The 15,062-nt window shown below is 40.9% G+C and overlaps 1 protein-coding gene across 6 annotated transcripts in view; it reads right to left on the bottom strand.

Annotated features, from left to right (window-relative positions):
• The window catches only part of Tshz1 (teashirt zinc finger homeobox 1), a 74,792-nt gene that overhangs the window by 23,762 nt on the left and 35,968 nt on the right, over positions 1–15,062 (bottom strand). Inside the window, exon 1 of one of the 6 annotated variants that reach the window (XM_087191129.1) lies at positions 9,826–12,653. The exons of the other annotated variants lie outside the window; for them this stretch is intronic. The gene's annotated coding sequence lies outside the window, so the exon portion shown is untranslated. Of the gene's footprint in view, positions 1–9,825; positions 12,654–15,062 lie in introns of those variants that run through there. 6 annotated transcript variants of the gene reach the window in all.

Below are 15,062 nucleotides of genomic sequence, written 5' to 3' on the forward strand. Positions count from 1 at the left end.
ATGGCAGCAGAAAGCACCGAGTTTACTTTTCCTAAAGTGTTTCTTCCGTGAGTCCACAGCAGGACCAGCTGAGGGATTCCACCTCAGTGGTAAACTATGAGAAAACACCACCACCACAGAAAACAAATTCTTCTTCTAAGGAATGCTGCTTTGAAATCACAGATACAGAGTTAAAGGGGAAGGAAGAGGTCAAAGCCTGCTTCTTTCCAAAAAAATTTTCTACCATGGCCCAAGATTCAAACAAATGAGATCATATTCTGCATATAATAAAATAAAATTCCTCCATTAAATTATTTCAAAACAGAAGAGCATTTAATATATCCACTTAAGCAAAAGAAAAAAATACCTCTTTAAATGACCCTTCTTATATGATAAACTTTTCTTGAAAGATCAGAAGAAACAAAAAGGAGAAATGTGTTTTGCTGTGTATGGTTCATCTTGGACCAAAGAGTAACTGAGCAAAAGATGACTGAAGAGCGCATAACTGGAAATATCTGCACCCTCAATTTTAAAAAGAAGAAACAAAAAACACTTCAGACTTGAGGTTAAAGCTTAAGAATGAAACTTTTTAAATGATATTTAAGTCTATGCACGCTGACGGGCTGGTCCTGATCTATTTCTATACAGCTCCTCGCCCTAGAAACACTGCTGCCCTTGCGTCTGTAGCAGGGATTGGGGCTCTAATCCGCCTTCTGGACCGGACCAGAGAGCCTGCCAAAGAGCCCACCTCTCCACGCAGGCAGTCACCTTCATCTCCAAATGCTCTGCTAACTACTACGTCTCACAGTGCAATTCCTTTTAAATAGCCCTTTCCTTTTCTTCTCCTTTTCTCAACACTAAAAAAAAAAAAAAGAAAGAAAATCTGTCAGTATAATAGTTCCTGGGAGAACTCTAAGCACGAGGTTGATGAACACAAAGGCTCCGAAACACCATCCGCATGCAAAAGTTAACGGAACAGCAGAGATAATTGCTAAGATAATTATTTTGATCGAAGCCAGCTGAAGGCTTCAGTAGTATGTTTTACTATTCCTGTTAAGGGTAAACTATCCATTTCAGATACTTGCTATTCACGTACCTATTTACTGGATGATATTTTGTTTTCAATTTCTTTTTGGAAAATAATCATAATAAAACCCAGGGACTTGAAAAGTACAGCCACCTAGGCAAGTTTTTAACATCTTTCTAAGGATTATACAATTCTGTAAATTTTCTGGCTTTGTATGATCTTGTGAAGCAGCACCTCCAGTCTGTAAAACAGCACTGCACTTCATAATAAGAAAAGAAAACAAAGGAGATTTGGGACTATTCTATGGTCAGTATCAGCAGCTCTGTTCCTTGCAACTCATAGGGTTGGCTGACAATGGAATTTAACGTAGTATAACTACAGTAGCCTTGAGCAAAGATACCATTACAGCTGAAAAGCATCTTAGAGCCCTGACTATTGCTATCATCATGGCATAAATCAACAATTGCTTCTTCCCTTTTCCTCTACAGCTTGCTCTCCTCCAAATTCAAAACACAGACTCTCCTAGGATCAAAAACTTGGTAAAAGGTCATTTTGTTTTCCTCAAAACCATAAAACTTGGCACAGCTGGGTCTGACATACATATGTAAATCAGCTCAGAAAAACACTGATTTTTCCTTAACACTGAATTATTGTATCTGTAGAAAATGTTGATATACCAAGACTAACAACACAATCGCTGTAGTTTAATTGCCAAGATGGAAATAAGAAATATAGACATACTGGATACGGTTATTGTATCTTGGCACCACAACTAAAGCAAGCCATTTCCTTAACTGATAAACATGTATTCAAATTAATTTAATTGTGTTACGAATTGGGGATGCTAATATTTGTTTTCAAGGAAAGGGGCTTATAACATATAGTACATGGTGCCAGAGAATATATTGATTATTGCTAACAATTTATTTATACTAATATTTAACAAAACTTGAAAGAGTGTCTCACTCTAAGAGACTGAGGAAGAACAAAGAGACAGAACTGGTTAAAATGGCAGCAACACAGTCAGAAATGCACACAGATACATAGGCCTCAAAAAGGCATCACAAGTCAAAGAGAGAAAAGTTTAATCTGAGTCAGCCACAGACACAATGTTAGCTTGACAGGTTACACTTCTGACAAATGATTTCATGCCTTCATTTTTTAAAAAGACAGGACTACAACTAATATATTTAATCAAACATTTAATGAACCTGCACCCTGAATCAGATGATACTTCCTCAAGTACACACAGATTAACATTGGAAGAAGAGGGTTAACGAGAGTTCCAGACAGCCAACCTGAATACAAGATTCTCATCTTCATCACAGGACACACCTTGTGGAGACACCTTGAGCAGGGTCCATGGCCTACCTGGAGTCTCCACTTCTCATCGGTGGGAAAGGCAGTCTTGCAACAGCCAAACTTGGAGACCCACTCCACTCTGAAAGTGTTCCTCAGCCCCTGGAGAAAGCTGGCAGCATGGTTCCAGGCACGGTGGGCACCCCCCACAGTGGGCACCATGGACAAAGTGGTGCACTACAGCATTCACGGCACACACTGGCAGAAGCAAGTGTCTCAGAGGACTGCCCACCCTCCCAGGAGGAGAGGGTGTGAAGGGGGAGCTCGAGGGAAAGCTGTGGAGCTGGAGAGTGGGGTGGATTTCGAGGGGCAGAGAGGAACATGAAGGTTGCTGAGAGAAGCCAGGACCTGGAGAGGCTGTAACTTCCAGACAAAGAGGACAGTCACACTTCCCTAAAATGATGATGGCATCCACTTTTGTTCATCATACCAGGGCCAATCTTGAGGCCACAACAGATGCCGAATGCAAATCCATCTTAAAGAGAGGAAATACTATTTCCTAAAAGAAGCCAGATGGTGCTGGCCAAGGGGCAGACTGTCAATGTGTTTACATAATACACCTAGATATTATACCTCTATGTTCTATATGGGCTGTTTATTGCTTGGCATATACTCAAATGTTTGTTGAAGGGATAAAAAAAAGAATACAGAAGGACATAGGCAACTGTCTTTCACGTGACTCAACATCATGCAGTACAGTGCTCTGATGTCACTTGATTGTGTCTGGTATGCAGTTTTGTTTGTTACACCCCTACAAAAGGGGGAGCCCCTTCCTTGAGGTCTATGGTAATGAGAATCTTTTGGGAAACCTGTGAAGGCCTGATGAATATTTTCTGCATCTACTAGGGACCACCAACCTCATACTGCCATGCAGGCACAGCCCCTACACTGGCTGTCCTCCAGGCTCTTTCCATGGTGTACCAGGTCACCCGAGTGTGGCTTGCATGATGGCCAATCCATAAGTCCCATAAGTCGACTTGCAAAGTTTCGAGCACAGAAATTAACATGAACCCTCCCCAGTCAAAACTCCTATTTGGTTTAAAATCCCCAGAGCAGATCTCATTTCAGCCTGAGATCCTGAGCCATTCAAATGGCTGCACCTCTTAGAAGTACATGGTGACTTATCAGTCGTATTTAAGAACTGAAGACACCACGCAACTATGAAATGAGAAATTATGTTTTCAACAAGGATAGAAAGAACCAGAAGCCCTGAAGGGAGGCAAGACAGGACTAGCAGCCCGCATCAAAAACATCAGAAGGCGCATGTCAGTCTCCAGAGCAACTGCCCATGAGAGGTGGATTCTGTCCTCTCCATGGTGGCACTGGAGTCCCAAGGCTTTGTCACCACTGCATGTCTTATGTCTTGTCCGTGGTTAGTTTACAGCAGCAAGCACATGGGTCAAGCTAGGTAGGGGCTGTCAAGTCTTCCAGCATTCTTAGAGAATTTATTTTTGCAAAGAGATGATTGCTGTCCTTCAAAAGAGTCATCCTGGGAGCCATGAACGTATCACAATGATGGTGCCATTAACCAGAGCTTTTGGGGCCCTTCTCTTGTGGCAGAATTAGTTGCTAGTCTCTAAAGAGATTTCTGACTTACAGCTACAGGATGTGCTGCCCTTTTCTCCCTGAATTCTCCTTCCCCCTTTCCCCTTGGCCATGGAGCAGGCATTGAGGTGTTTACACCCAGGTTCTTCCTTTCTCAATACACTGCAAAACTGTGTAACTGTGTCTCCTAGGCATTGGATGTGGCCAGTGAAAAGTAAGTGGAAGTGAAACCATGTAACTCTGGGAAAGCCTTTAGAAGGCAGTGTGTGTGCAAGCCACCATGTTCTGCAACTGGCAATGTTCCCAGTAGTACATGCACATCTACCTGGTCCCTGAGTGAGGACAATGTACAGCATATATGGAGATGGGTATGTAATATGAGTCACTTGAAGCCAGAGGCTTGAGGGCTGCTCCTAAAGCAACCCATTCCAACTGACACAGTCATCAAGTCAGGTAGTAACTCAGCCAGCTTGGGTCCCTCAAGAGGGAGGCTCTAAAGGGAGGTCCCCAGGAGAAGGGAAACTCCTGATCCAGACTGAGAAGGGCGGTCTGGAGAAAGAATTCCCACTTATATCTCATTCCAGAGTTTTCACCTACTTGTTTTTGGTTTCAGAGGTGCTCCAATGATAGCACAAATAAAGCTGTGCAGACTCCTTTCATCACACTGCCTGTGGGTCCCTCTCAACTTGGGAAGTAAAGATTTCCCTGGGCACCTCACGTGTCATGGCTGTAGGCTGGGGTCCGAGCACTCGATGATGGTACTACTGCAAATCAATGTCAAGTGGAGGAGCCCCCATGATGCATCATGGAAGCTCTCAGAAGCCACTTGTTTCTCTCCACCTCTGGGTAGGTATACAAATTTTAGGCACAGGACCAAGGTATGAGGAAATGGAAAGAAAAGAAGACTTTGTCCACACCTAGACTCAGAGATCTTCTCTTCTCCTTATCCCCAAACCACTGCCTGAGCTTCAGCTCCTTGGCCCCAGCTCCTTGTACAAGAGGTACAAGATGAAGGCCCAGATTTTGTCTTCATAGGCCTTAAAGATGAGAGGTGAAAAGGATACCCTCAGCCCATCTACCAGGACACAAAATGCTGTGAGCATGACCTACGGGTGACAAGCCAAATGCTGGGGAAATGCAAAGGCAGGACATATGTCTATCTTGTCTATGAAGATACAAATAAATGCCTGCTGCTGAAATGAAATCCTATGTTAGTAATCAAAGGCCAAGGGAACATGAGAAGCAGCGGCCTCAGAAGTGGACCGGGACACACAAAGGACCCCTGAGGCTCTGCCTGTCTCGTTGATGCCTTCATTGTCTCGTTCACATGCAAGACTTTGTTAGGAAGTCAAGGGACCGATAACCACCACCAAGGCACAGAACCAACCGGAGGGCTGAGTGGCTTTAGCCCAAGGTTCATTCAGAGCATGAGACATCTCACAAGCTCAAGAAAGGGAAGCTGGCAGAGCCTTTCCAGAAAGAGATTTGACACCTAAGGGTACACATATTCTTTGATCCAACAGTAACCTACTGGGAACACATCCTTGGAAAAAAATGCACACAAATGTGTCTAAGAGTCTGGCAGCACTGTCCAGGGTGACCACACCCACAACAGGCTGGCTGCCATCAGTAAGGTCCCGCTAGACCAGCGTGGGACAGTTGTGCCTTGGAGAGCTGCAGCTAGAAGGGACTAGGTGGGACCTGTGTGGGGTGAAGATCATGCTTTGTCATCATCACCTTAAGATCAGTGAGAGAACCAAACTGTACAGGCTTGCATTGTGCAGAAAATAAAGACAACCCCACGTTCTCATATCTATATGTTTCATGAATGTATGAGCCCCAAGAAAACGTGTGTGTGTGTGTGTGTGTGTGTGTGTATGTGTGTTACTAGAGACTGAGCCCAGGCCTTTGCACTGAACTACGTTCCCAACCCCCTACCCCTTTTTGAGATAGGATCTTGCCAAGTTGCCAAGGCAGAGCCCAAACTTGTGATCCTCCTGCCTCAGCCTCCCAGAGTGCTGGGATTACCAGCTACCAGGCAGCTTTTATTGGTCACACTGAGGGGAAGGAGGAAAGAAAGAGGGAAAAGATTAGTAACTTTTTAAACCTGTTTTCACTTTGAAATGTCAATTCTTTCTTTATACAGCTTTATTAGTCATCTTTCCCACTGCTTAAACAAAATACCCAACGCCCACAACCAAAAGGAGGAGAGGTTTATTGGGCTTACAGTTTTAAGGGTTTCAGTCTATGCCTGGCTCCCAGGTAGAAACAGCATGGCAGAAGGGTGAGGTAGAGGAAAGCTGCTCAACTTGCAGCAGCCAGGAAGTAGAGTGAAGGGGAAGAGAACCAGAGCAGCCAGGAACCAACCACAACCCCTAGATGATGCCTCCATGAAGCGTGCTTTACTATTCTAGGCATCCTCAAGCCAGTCAGACGGAAAATCAAGATTAACCATCATAACTGAGTTCTGTTGTCTGGCTGGTCCAAGTGCAGTGGTGTTTACAACTGAGTACTATTGTTTAAAATAAGTATATATTGTTGTATAAAACAATAAGTTGGGAACAGGTGAGCTAATGGTAGCAGATGTTCACATCACCGTCACTATTACTACCATTATTCTTGTCATCTGTGAGTGTCTGGGCACATCCTCAGCAGCCCTCACAGTAATCCCGGGTGGGAGGGCATGTGGGGTGGACATCCCAGGACGGTGTTTAAGACTGCTTCACTTACAGTAGCTCGGTTTCGGATACAGTGACACATACTTCGTAAATATGGAAAGGGGGTTTGTTATGAAAAATCACTACTCTAAGGGGAAAAAAATCTTTGCTTTGCCCAAAGAAAGTACTATTTAGGCCGGGGATTTAGCTCAGTGGTGCTGCCGCCTGCCTTGCAATCACAAGGTCCCGAGTTCAATCCCCAGCACCAAAAAAAAAAAAAAAAAAAAGTACTCATTTTCCCTAATGAGAATGGTAAAGCTAAATGTCTTGTATTTATGAAGAAGACAAATACTTATCAGTTTACATGAAAATTAGCTAATGCACACATCCACCCAGAGAGAGCTCTTACTTTACCTGCAGGATAAATGCAGGTCAAATGCATATGCACCTAAGATACGAGCCCGTGTGGTCCATACAAGATGGCAGCTCTTACCCACTTCAGATGTGATTTCAATACAAAATATAACTCATATGCCCACACATCCTGGCAAAACTATTATGCAATCACAGATCATAGAGGAGCACTGAGGACGAGTCACAATGCTAGCCTTTGCACGCTACAATAAAGCTATAGAAGCACTGAGTCACACTCAAGCTAAAAAGTGAGTCACTTCCCAGACAGAACAGCTCTTTGCAGACTGTTCCCAAGCAGCCCCAGCCACCTCTATGAGCACCACTCACAGGACTTGAAAGCTCTCTCCTCCACTACTCATCAAGGTGCTGTGTGTGCCCACACTGCAGATGTCCCTAAGGGCCACAGCACCGATGTTTGGGGTCTCGGCACATCAGCTGCCCCGTATCATTTACTCCTTGCAACAATTCTATTATTTGATAGACCAAGAACTGAGGCAGGTGATGTGCCCATCCAGGAAGAAGCAGAACTTCTGATCTCAAAGGAACAGGCCTAACACTGACAAAGTTAGGCATGTCATTTGGTCCACAAGGATAAGGGGAGCATATAAAAGCCACTCCAGGACCAGGGTACAGTGACATGATGCTGTCCAAACAGAAATACCAAGTAATACAGAAAAACTCCAGAGCCAAAAGCAAAGATCTTTTGTTAGCTGATGTCAGGTACCAGTCTCTTTTCCTGCTAACACCAAACTTAAGACCAATTTTTTTAAAAAATGAACAATTTCATAAATTTGTAACTGACAAATATCCTAAGATATTCAATAAGCCTTTAAAACATTTTCTCATAGAAAGCTCTGTTTGTTCATGCCATTGCTCTAATAATTATTAAGCTAAACTCTCCCTTCTGCTGCCTGTCCAGACCAAGATTCTGAAACATGGACAGAATTAGTACGTGTTTCTCTTTGGCACATTACGAGAAGAGGCATGGTTTGGCACAGCAATAAAAAAAATCCATCACTTCAAAACGGTTTAGCATCTTCTGTGTACATCAAGGTTTTTGGTAAATGTTTCAAATGAATTACTGCCAAACAAAGGAAATCACATGCTATTTGGGGCCTTGAGTGATCTGTCAATGAGGGAGGTTAGTTCATTAATGATCTCCCAATGGAAGATCAATTTGATAAGGCTTTTTAACTGTCTGATTTAAAACTTCAACAAACAGCACGGGCCCTTCCATCAGGGATGAAAATCTAGTAGTGTGTTTCACATATGTCTTTGAGACGATAAATAAACATTGCTACTGCTTTCTGATACATAGGTAATTAAATCAAGTTATCTAGGTATTTACAATATCACGGCATTTCACACATAAGTCAATCATAAGTGGGAAGACTTCACCTGAAATATCACAACTTAGAGATTAAAAACAAAAGCTTTAATTTCAAGCATAAATGTCTCCAGGTACATAGCCTAGCCATGGCTTCTCTTTGGGTACGGAGCAAGTAAAGTACACAATGGTATCTTCCTATATCCATGTGACATGGTTTGCTGTAGAAATTACACAAAGACATCAGGAAATTTGTACATCCCAAAATTTCAAACAAAAAAGCTTAAAAAAAAAATGAGGCTCTGCCCACATTTCTCCCATGTAATCCATAAAGGAACTACAATAATAATTACATGAAGGTATTTCCAGAAGATTCCACTGAATTCACCTTAATTTGCCAGTTCTGGCTTCACTATAATCTTTAATTAATATAGCGATATCAAGAAATCTCTCATCTCTTCATTTTGTTGCATTTTAAAAAGGAAAAAGAACTACTGTCCAGTAAAGGCAATATTACAGTATATCTTATTGGAAGACCATGCAAACAGACTCTGTGTAGGACGTCATGGTGACCCAGCTTGACTGGTGTGACCAGGGCTGGGATGCTTTGATCTGTCTGATTTCTTCACTTTAATAACCCAAAGTTAACAATGAACAGCCACTCTGCTACCAAGCAGTTTCAAAATTTTTCAGCAATAGAACCTAATTTATAAAGTATGACACAATGCCCATCAATGACAACCAACTCTACTTTTGAACATAAATTCTACTTAAAGAAACCATACTCCCCTACTAATTGCATACTTCAGTTGATAATAGGTCTTTGTTGAAATACTGTTATTTAAAGCATAGACTATCTGTTTCTGTTGAAATACGCTTAGTTGCCTATTTAAAGGCATTTGAGTGTCTGCATTAAAGTGTTATCATTCTTGCCTGCCCAATATCCCTATAAAAATAGCTCCCAAATTAAATTCCTAATAAATTAATAATTCACCTTCATTAAGTAATTTAATTTCTTTAGTGAACAATAAATAGTTATTATAGACATTCTTCTAGGACATAAGCACGAATGTTATTTTTCTTCATTAGTCCAGTTTCCTCCTAAGTATAAGAAGTAAAATACACACAACAAACAATATTATCTTTTGGTTTGGTAACTGCAGCACCAAGCAACAATTCCATATGCTTAGTAAAGATCAAACAATTCAGACATCTATTGTCCATGAAAAGTAATTGACTAGAAATGTTAAAAACTGGGCTTCAATTCTTTCACTTGTATTCAGTCTAAATAAATATTTTTAATAATCAAGAAAATCACATAGTTATTAAAAGTACAAATGACATTTTCCTAATACCTGTAATATTATTAGGTACTGTATCAGGTATCAAATCTAAAACAGTTACATTTTAAGAAGTGACAATTGGCTCATAGTGTCTCCTCAGCTATGTGGAAGACAAAATAGATCGGTTAGAATAAAAAAGTGATTGCATGGGTTTAAATGCAAATAGCATGTTACCTGGATTGCGCCTATTTGTTTCATGTTGAGTCAAATTCACAGGTGTAGCAACATTTCCTCAGCTCTACCACTGGAGAACAGCACACCATCTCCACAGAGGTGTGAGGACAAGAGCTAGAGGTAAACAGCAGACACGAATTCAACCAGATCCGCACATGTTAGAACAGCCCAGCAAGCACTATCCTCTTCCAAATGCAGTATTAGTGAAAGCATCGCAGATGGGAAAGGGGGAAGAGAGGAAATACACATGTCAGGAGAACAGAACCAAATCGTTTGCAGCCAATTCAAGTATACACATCAAAACAGACGCAGAAAGTATGTTTAACCATAATAAAGTATACGCAAAAGCGTTTCCAGAAAATAAAGAATGTATATTCAATTACTGAAGCACATCCTCAAGTAAAACCACAACTCATGAGAACCCAAGTAGAAAGTCATTTAGGGAGGCTGTGTTGTCTGGATAACTGAAGGTTGATCTTTTTAAACAGAATTCTACAAAAATGTTTAAACATAAAATATACATGCTTCTGTGACACCGTTTAAATCATGCTGAATACAAATTGAAATCTTCCTGAGGACTAGAGATAAAACCTGTGAACAATCAGTAATGACCACCTAGCAGCAAAGAACTTATTTCATTTCTAATGAAAAGGCCTACAATGCTATATTTCTCATATTGCTTATTCTTGTACTATCTTATTTCTACTTCCTTCTCCCTTTACCTTAGGTTATCTGCCATTATTTTTCACTATTATCTGTGTACCTTTCCCCTGCTTCCAATTTTCAACTTTTAATTTGCTATAGCCTAGAAGAGATATTTGTGACCACTAGAATTGTGTGTAACAGAAAAACAAAATGGAAACGGTGAATGAGAACAGTGGTGGTTCTGTGTCTGTGAGTGAACATGTCAATCTGGTGTGTGGACTTCTGAGGCTGGATCTCTTTTTTTTCCTTTTCAGACCTTAGTTCTGTTCCAGAAGAATAGCGATGGTTAATGAATGAGTTTCCACATACGCGAGGTTTTACTGTGTTTCAAGAAAAGGTACTCACGTTAATGCCTCGAAGACTTACTTATGCATTATCACATGAAATAATCCTACAGCCCCATAGAGTCGCGGGGACTGCTTTTTTCACAGACAGGGTAGAAAACGCAGCAAAAACATAACTTCAGCTTCTAAATTACAGTATATTATATAACAACCCAAAATTTAATTTTCATTTGAAAAACCAAGCAGAATCATGAAGAAAGAAAAATTATTTTATATTAGGTGAAAAACAACCATGAAAAACTACCCCAAACATATCGATATTGCAGCAGGTATCATCCTAGGCTCAGGCCCCAGGACTAACAGATGTCTCGATTATTCAACAAGAATTAGGCATGTGCCATGAAAATAAATGCTGCAAATACAAACCCATCCGATTTTCTAAGTTTTTAAAGATTTATTCACTGCCACCAGACAATGCTGACTTGCTGAAAAACTGATAAGTATTTATAAAGTGGCACAATTGGAAGAAAACTGCAAAAGGCCTTCCCTAAGCCTGAAGACTGAGTGAATGGGGAAGATTTCATTATTAACACACCTTTTCTCCAGCCTAAAATCCCTTCCCACATTGCTTGAAAGCCCTCTCAGGCAGGCATTTTTAATACTAAAACACAGTTCCTTTCACTGTTTCATTAGGGTTAAGCCCCTTTCCTGCCAAGTCACTCTGAAAGGACTTTTAGACAGCCTTTACAGACTTGCAGATGGTTTCCACTCTCTGGCCCCATCATCCCAGAATCTCATTGATTCGACCCAGCCCAACAACACCCTGTTTCCCAGACCTTCACCTCGCAGCACTGCTCCTGTGTGCTGCAGTTTCAGATGCTTCTCATCACTAATGATTTAGTCAGAGATGCTTTAAAGCATCTCTTTCAACGGACAGCTGCCTTTTTAAAAATCCAAAAATTTGTTATTGATTGATTCAATGTTGAAAAGCAACTGTTTTCTCAAAATAGAAAAGCTACAACAGAAGGACACAATAAAAGCACTAAAATCTGGATTGTTAAGTACCACATACCACGGTAAGCAGTATCCTCTGCTAAAATGAAAAGCTAATTAGAAAGATGTACCAATAAACTAAATGGAAAAAAAAAGATATCAAAAAAGCAATGGCAGCCCATTACACCAGTATTAGCCAGTTAAAAATGAAAAGTAACTCTATTTATAAGAGCAAACACCACACAAAATAAGACAATAAATAATCTAAGAGATGATTTTTTTTTAAATAGAGGTGAGAAACTATGGGACAAACTCACAAAACTTGACAGTAGCCGATAAAATAAGACTTGAATGAAGTTGAAAACATACCAATTTTATTTTTAGAATGGGAAAATTATCCTAAATGTATTAATTCAATACCATTCCGGTTAAACCACCTAAAGTACTTTTTAAACTGACAACATGATTCTGCAGTTCACCTCATACAGATAAACAGAAAGATACTCTTTGAGTGAGGAAGAGTAATGCTCACTGGGTGGGGACAAAGCTACAGGTTATCTAAAATGTATTTTATTGCTATAGTAATTTAAACAAGGAAACACCGGGCAGGAACAGACAGTTTGCTGGTTAAATCCAAGTGAAAATTGATAGTCCCAAGTAAGAATTTAGTGTACGAGGAAGGTAGCCTTTAGGGTTCAATGTAGAAAGATTAGATTTTTTTAATAAGTGGCACTAGGGAAACTGACTTTGGAAAATAATAACAATAAAGTTACAAGCCAACCTCACACCATATACCAAAATTAATTTCAGATATAACAAATATTCAAGTACTGAAAAATTAAATCTATGAAAATAAAACTGAATATCTATATAATCTTGAGGGTTAGAATGAGCCATTACACTTTACTTCAAAGGCAGAAACTATGCAGGAAAGGGCCAATTAAACTACATTAAAAAAAAACTCAGTACATCAAAAAATGCCATAGCTCAGAGAAATGCATGCCACTGGTGGGGTTGGAAAGAAGGCAAGTTGGCAGTAAATGCAGCAAAATAATTTAAAACATCCAAAACCTTTGACCTGGTAATTCTACTTTTGAGAATTTATCAGGGAAATAATGAGCCTATTGCCAAGATATACATACAAAGCTATTAATTACACAGTTGTTTATAACTATGGATCTGGGAGAGAATCAAACTTCCAACGATTGTGGACTTTTCCAAAACATTCTGCCTATCAATAAGATTGGATACTATGTGCATACTCTAAAATATCAATTTTGGTTATTTCTGGATGATACGATTTCAAATAATTTATTCATTAATTTTTAAATTTGCTTTTCTGTGTTCATATTTTTCCAAAATAAACCAGCGTCAGCCAGGTTATCTCAAAACTAATAGAAACTGGCAAAATCATCACAAACTGTTTTAATATCAAACCAAAGGGAATCATCTGCAACAATATTCTAGAAAGATGAGTTAACATCGTTATTATAGCTTTTCCAAAGCAATAAGAAAATGAATAGATCAACAGAAAAAATGAACACATAACATGAGCAAAATTAATTTTAAAAGGAAAAAATACATTTGTCTGATAAAATATATGGAAAAATATCTATCCTCACCTGTAATCCAAGAACAACATAGAGACACTATTTTGGTGACTTAACTGGCAAAGATGACAGAATTTAAAATGCCTGTGTTGCCAATGATTCCAGGAGTAGACGTTTCACACACTGTTACTCATAAGATTCATTAATAGATTTTGAAGACAGATTTGCAATAAATGCCAAAGTTTAATCACAAAAAAAACTAAAGAAATAATTATGGAAATATATAAAATAGAATATAAAATGCTATTCACCATTTACAGCATGAAAATGTAACCTGGTGAATACAACCATCACCCCATTTTTGTTTTTAAAAATATATCTATATTTTCCATATAACAAGAAAAGTTTTGCAAGGAGGAAAAAAGTTAGATAAATTAGGAATTACATCCCCATTAAAGGTGGGTAGCCTCAGCCACACTCAGCACAGAGGCTGGGCAATGTGCTCTACCCATCTGGACATTTGGGAGGAATCCCCTCCTACACTGCCTCTTTCTCTCCCATCCTGAGTGTCACGATCTTAGCACTGCTTTGAACTCTGACTTTCCACATTTGATGTTATGTCCAGCCAAATCACATCTCTGATTTCTATGATCTCTTAGGAACTAACACTGTGACGATGAGCTAAGCCCCTGCCTTCCATGAAGACCAAATGCCCTTTATGGAGGGATCACTCCTTCAGCTTCCAGGAAAGAGACAATCCTACCTCAGCACAAAAGGATTGGCAGGGCTGACTGGTGCAATCATTTCTTGGCTGGCTGGTTCATCCAACTCATTCATTCCCTCGTACACACTTCCTCAATGTCCAGTTGGGCCAGGCACTGTCCAGGGCAGTGAGGACAAGGGGAAGTCAGCTCCAACTTGCAGCTGCTCAGACCGAAGGACTGACCTAGCACAGGAAAGCAGGCTCAGGCACAGAGAAGGGGCTAGCCGTAGCACTTGAAGAAAGGCCCTGAGAGTAACAGAAAAGGCTTCCCTGAAAGACCGGAAACTCTGCACTAAGAACAGCTCTTCCATGTCCTGGACTGGCATTAGGGGTGCTAAGAGGATGGGGTATGCAAAGAGAGAGTGTGATTCCTCACTGCTGGGTGGAGTGCAGGGAGACCCCAGGGCAGACCAGGATTTGCTTTTAAACCTGCTCAGAAAAATCCAATTTGGGGAGCTGAAACCCGGACAGGATTTATTAGCTTTCCAAGGTCCATGCCGGCAAGGCGGGGGTGGGGTGGGGGTGGGGGTCTGAAGAACTCAGGATTCCTGACCTTCTCTACCACTGTGAGCTTGTCCTCTGGATGACAATTCTGACCCTGCCCTGGTCAGAGTACTGACAAAGCAAAGGGGGTGTTGCTGCAGGACCACATACAGAGACAGCGCTGCCAGGACCTGCAGCAGACCTGGAGACTGAAATGTGAAGCAAGAGCAGTACCAAAAACACCGCACTTTCACCCTGCGAAGGAGCAGGGTGGGGGCTCCCAAGACAGCCACACTGCCTGCCTTCCATATGAAACCCAAGAGCAGGTAGCGCCACAGCCAGCTGTTGGGCCCCCAACCAAACCCTCCCTGCCCTCACTCCCATGAACTGCACAAAGTCCCTGCCTGCAGGAAGGCATCCCTCCCAAACACAAGAGGCTTCCCTGAGACTGCTGGTCTG

This window comes from Heterocephalus glaber, unplaced genomic scaffold (genome assembly GCF_053883595.1).
Source record: "Heterocephalus glaber isolate CG9 unplaced genomic scaffold, H.glaber_assembly_v1.0 deba00000331, whole genome shotgun sequence".
Classification (NCBI taxonomy): Eukaryota; Metazoa; Chordata; class Mammalia; order Rodentia; family Bathyergidae; genus Heterocephalus; species Heterocephalus glaber.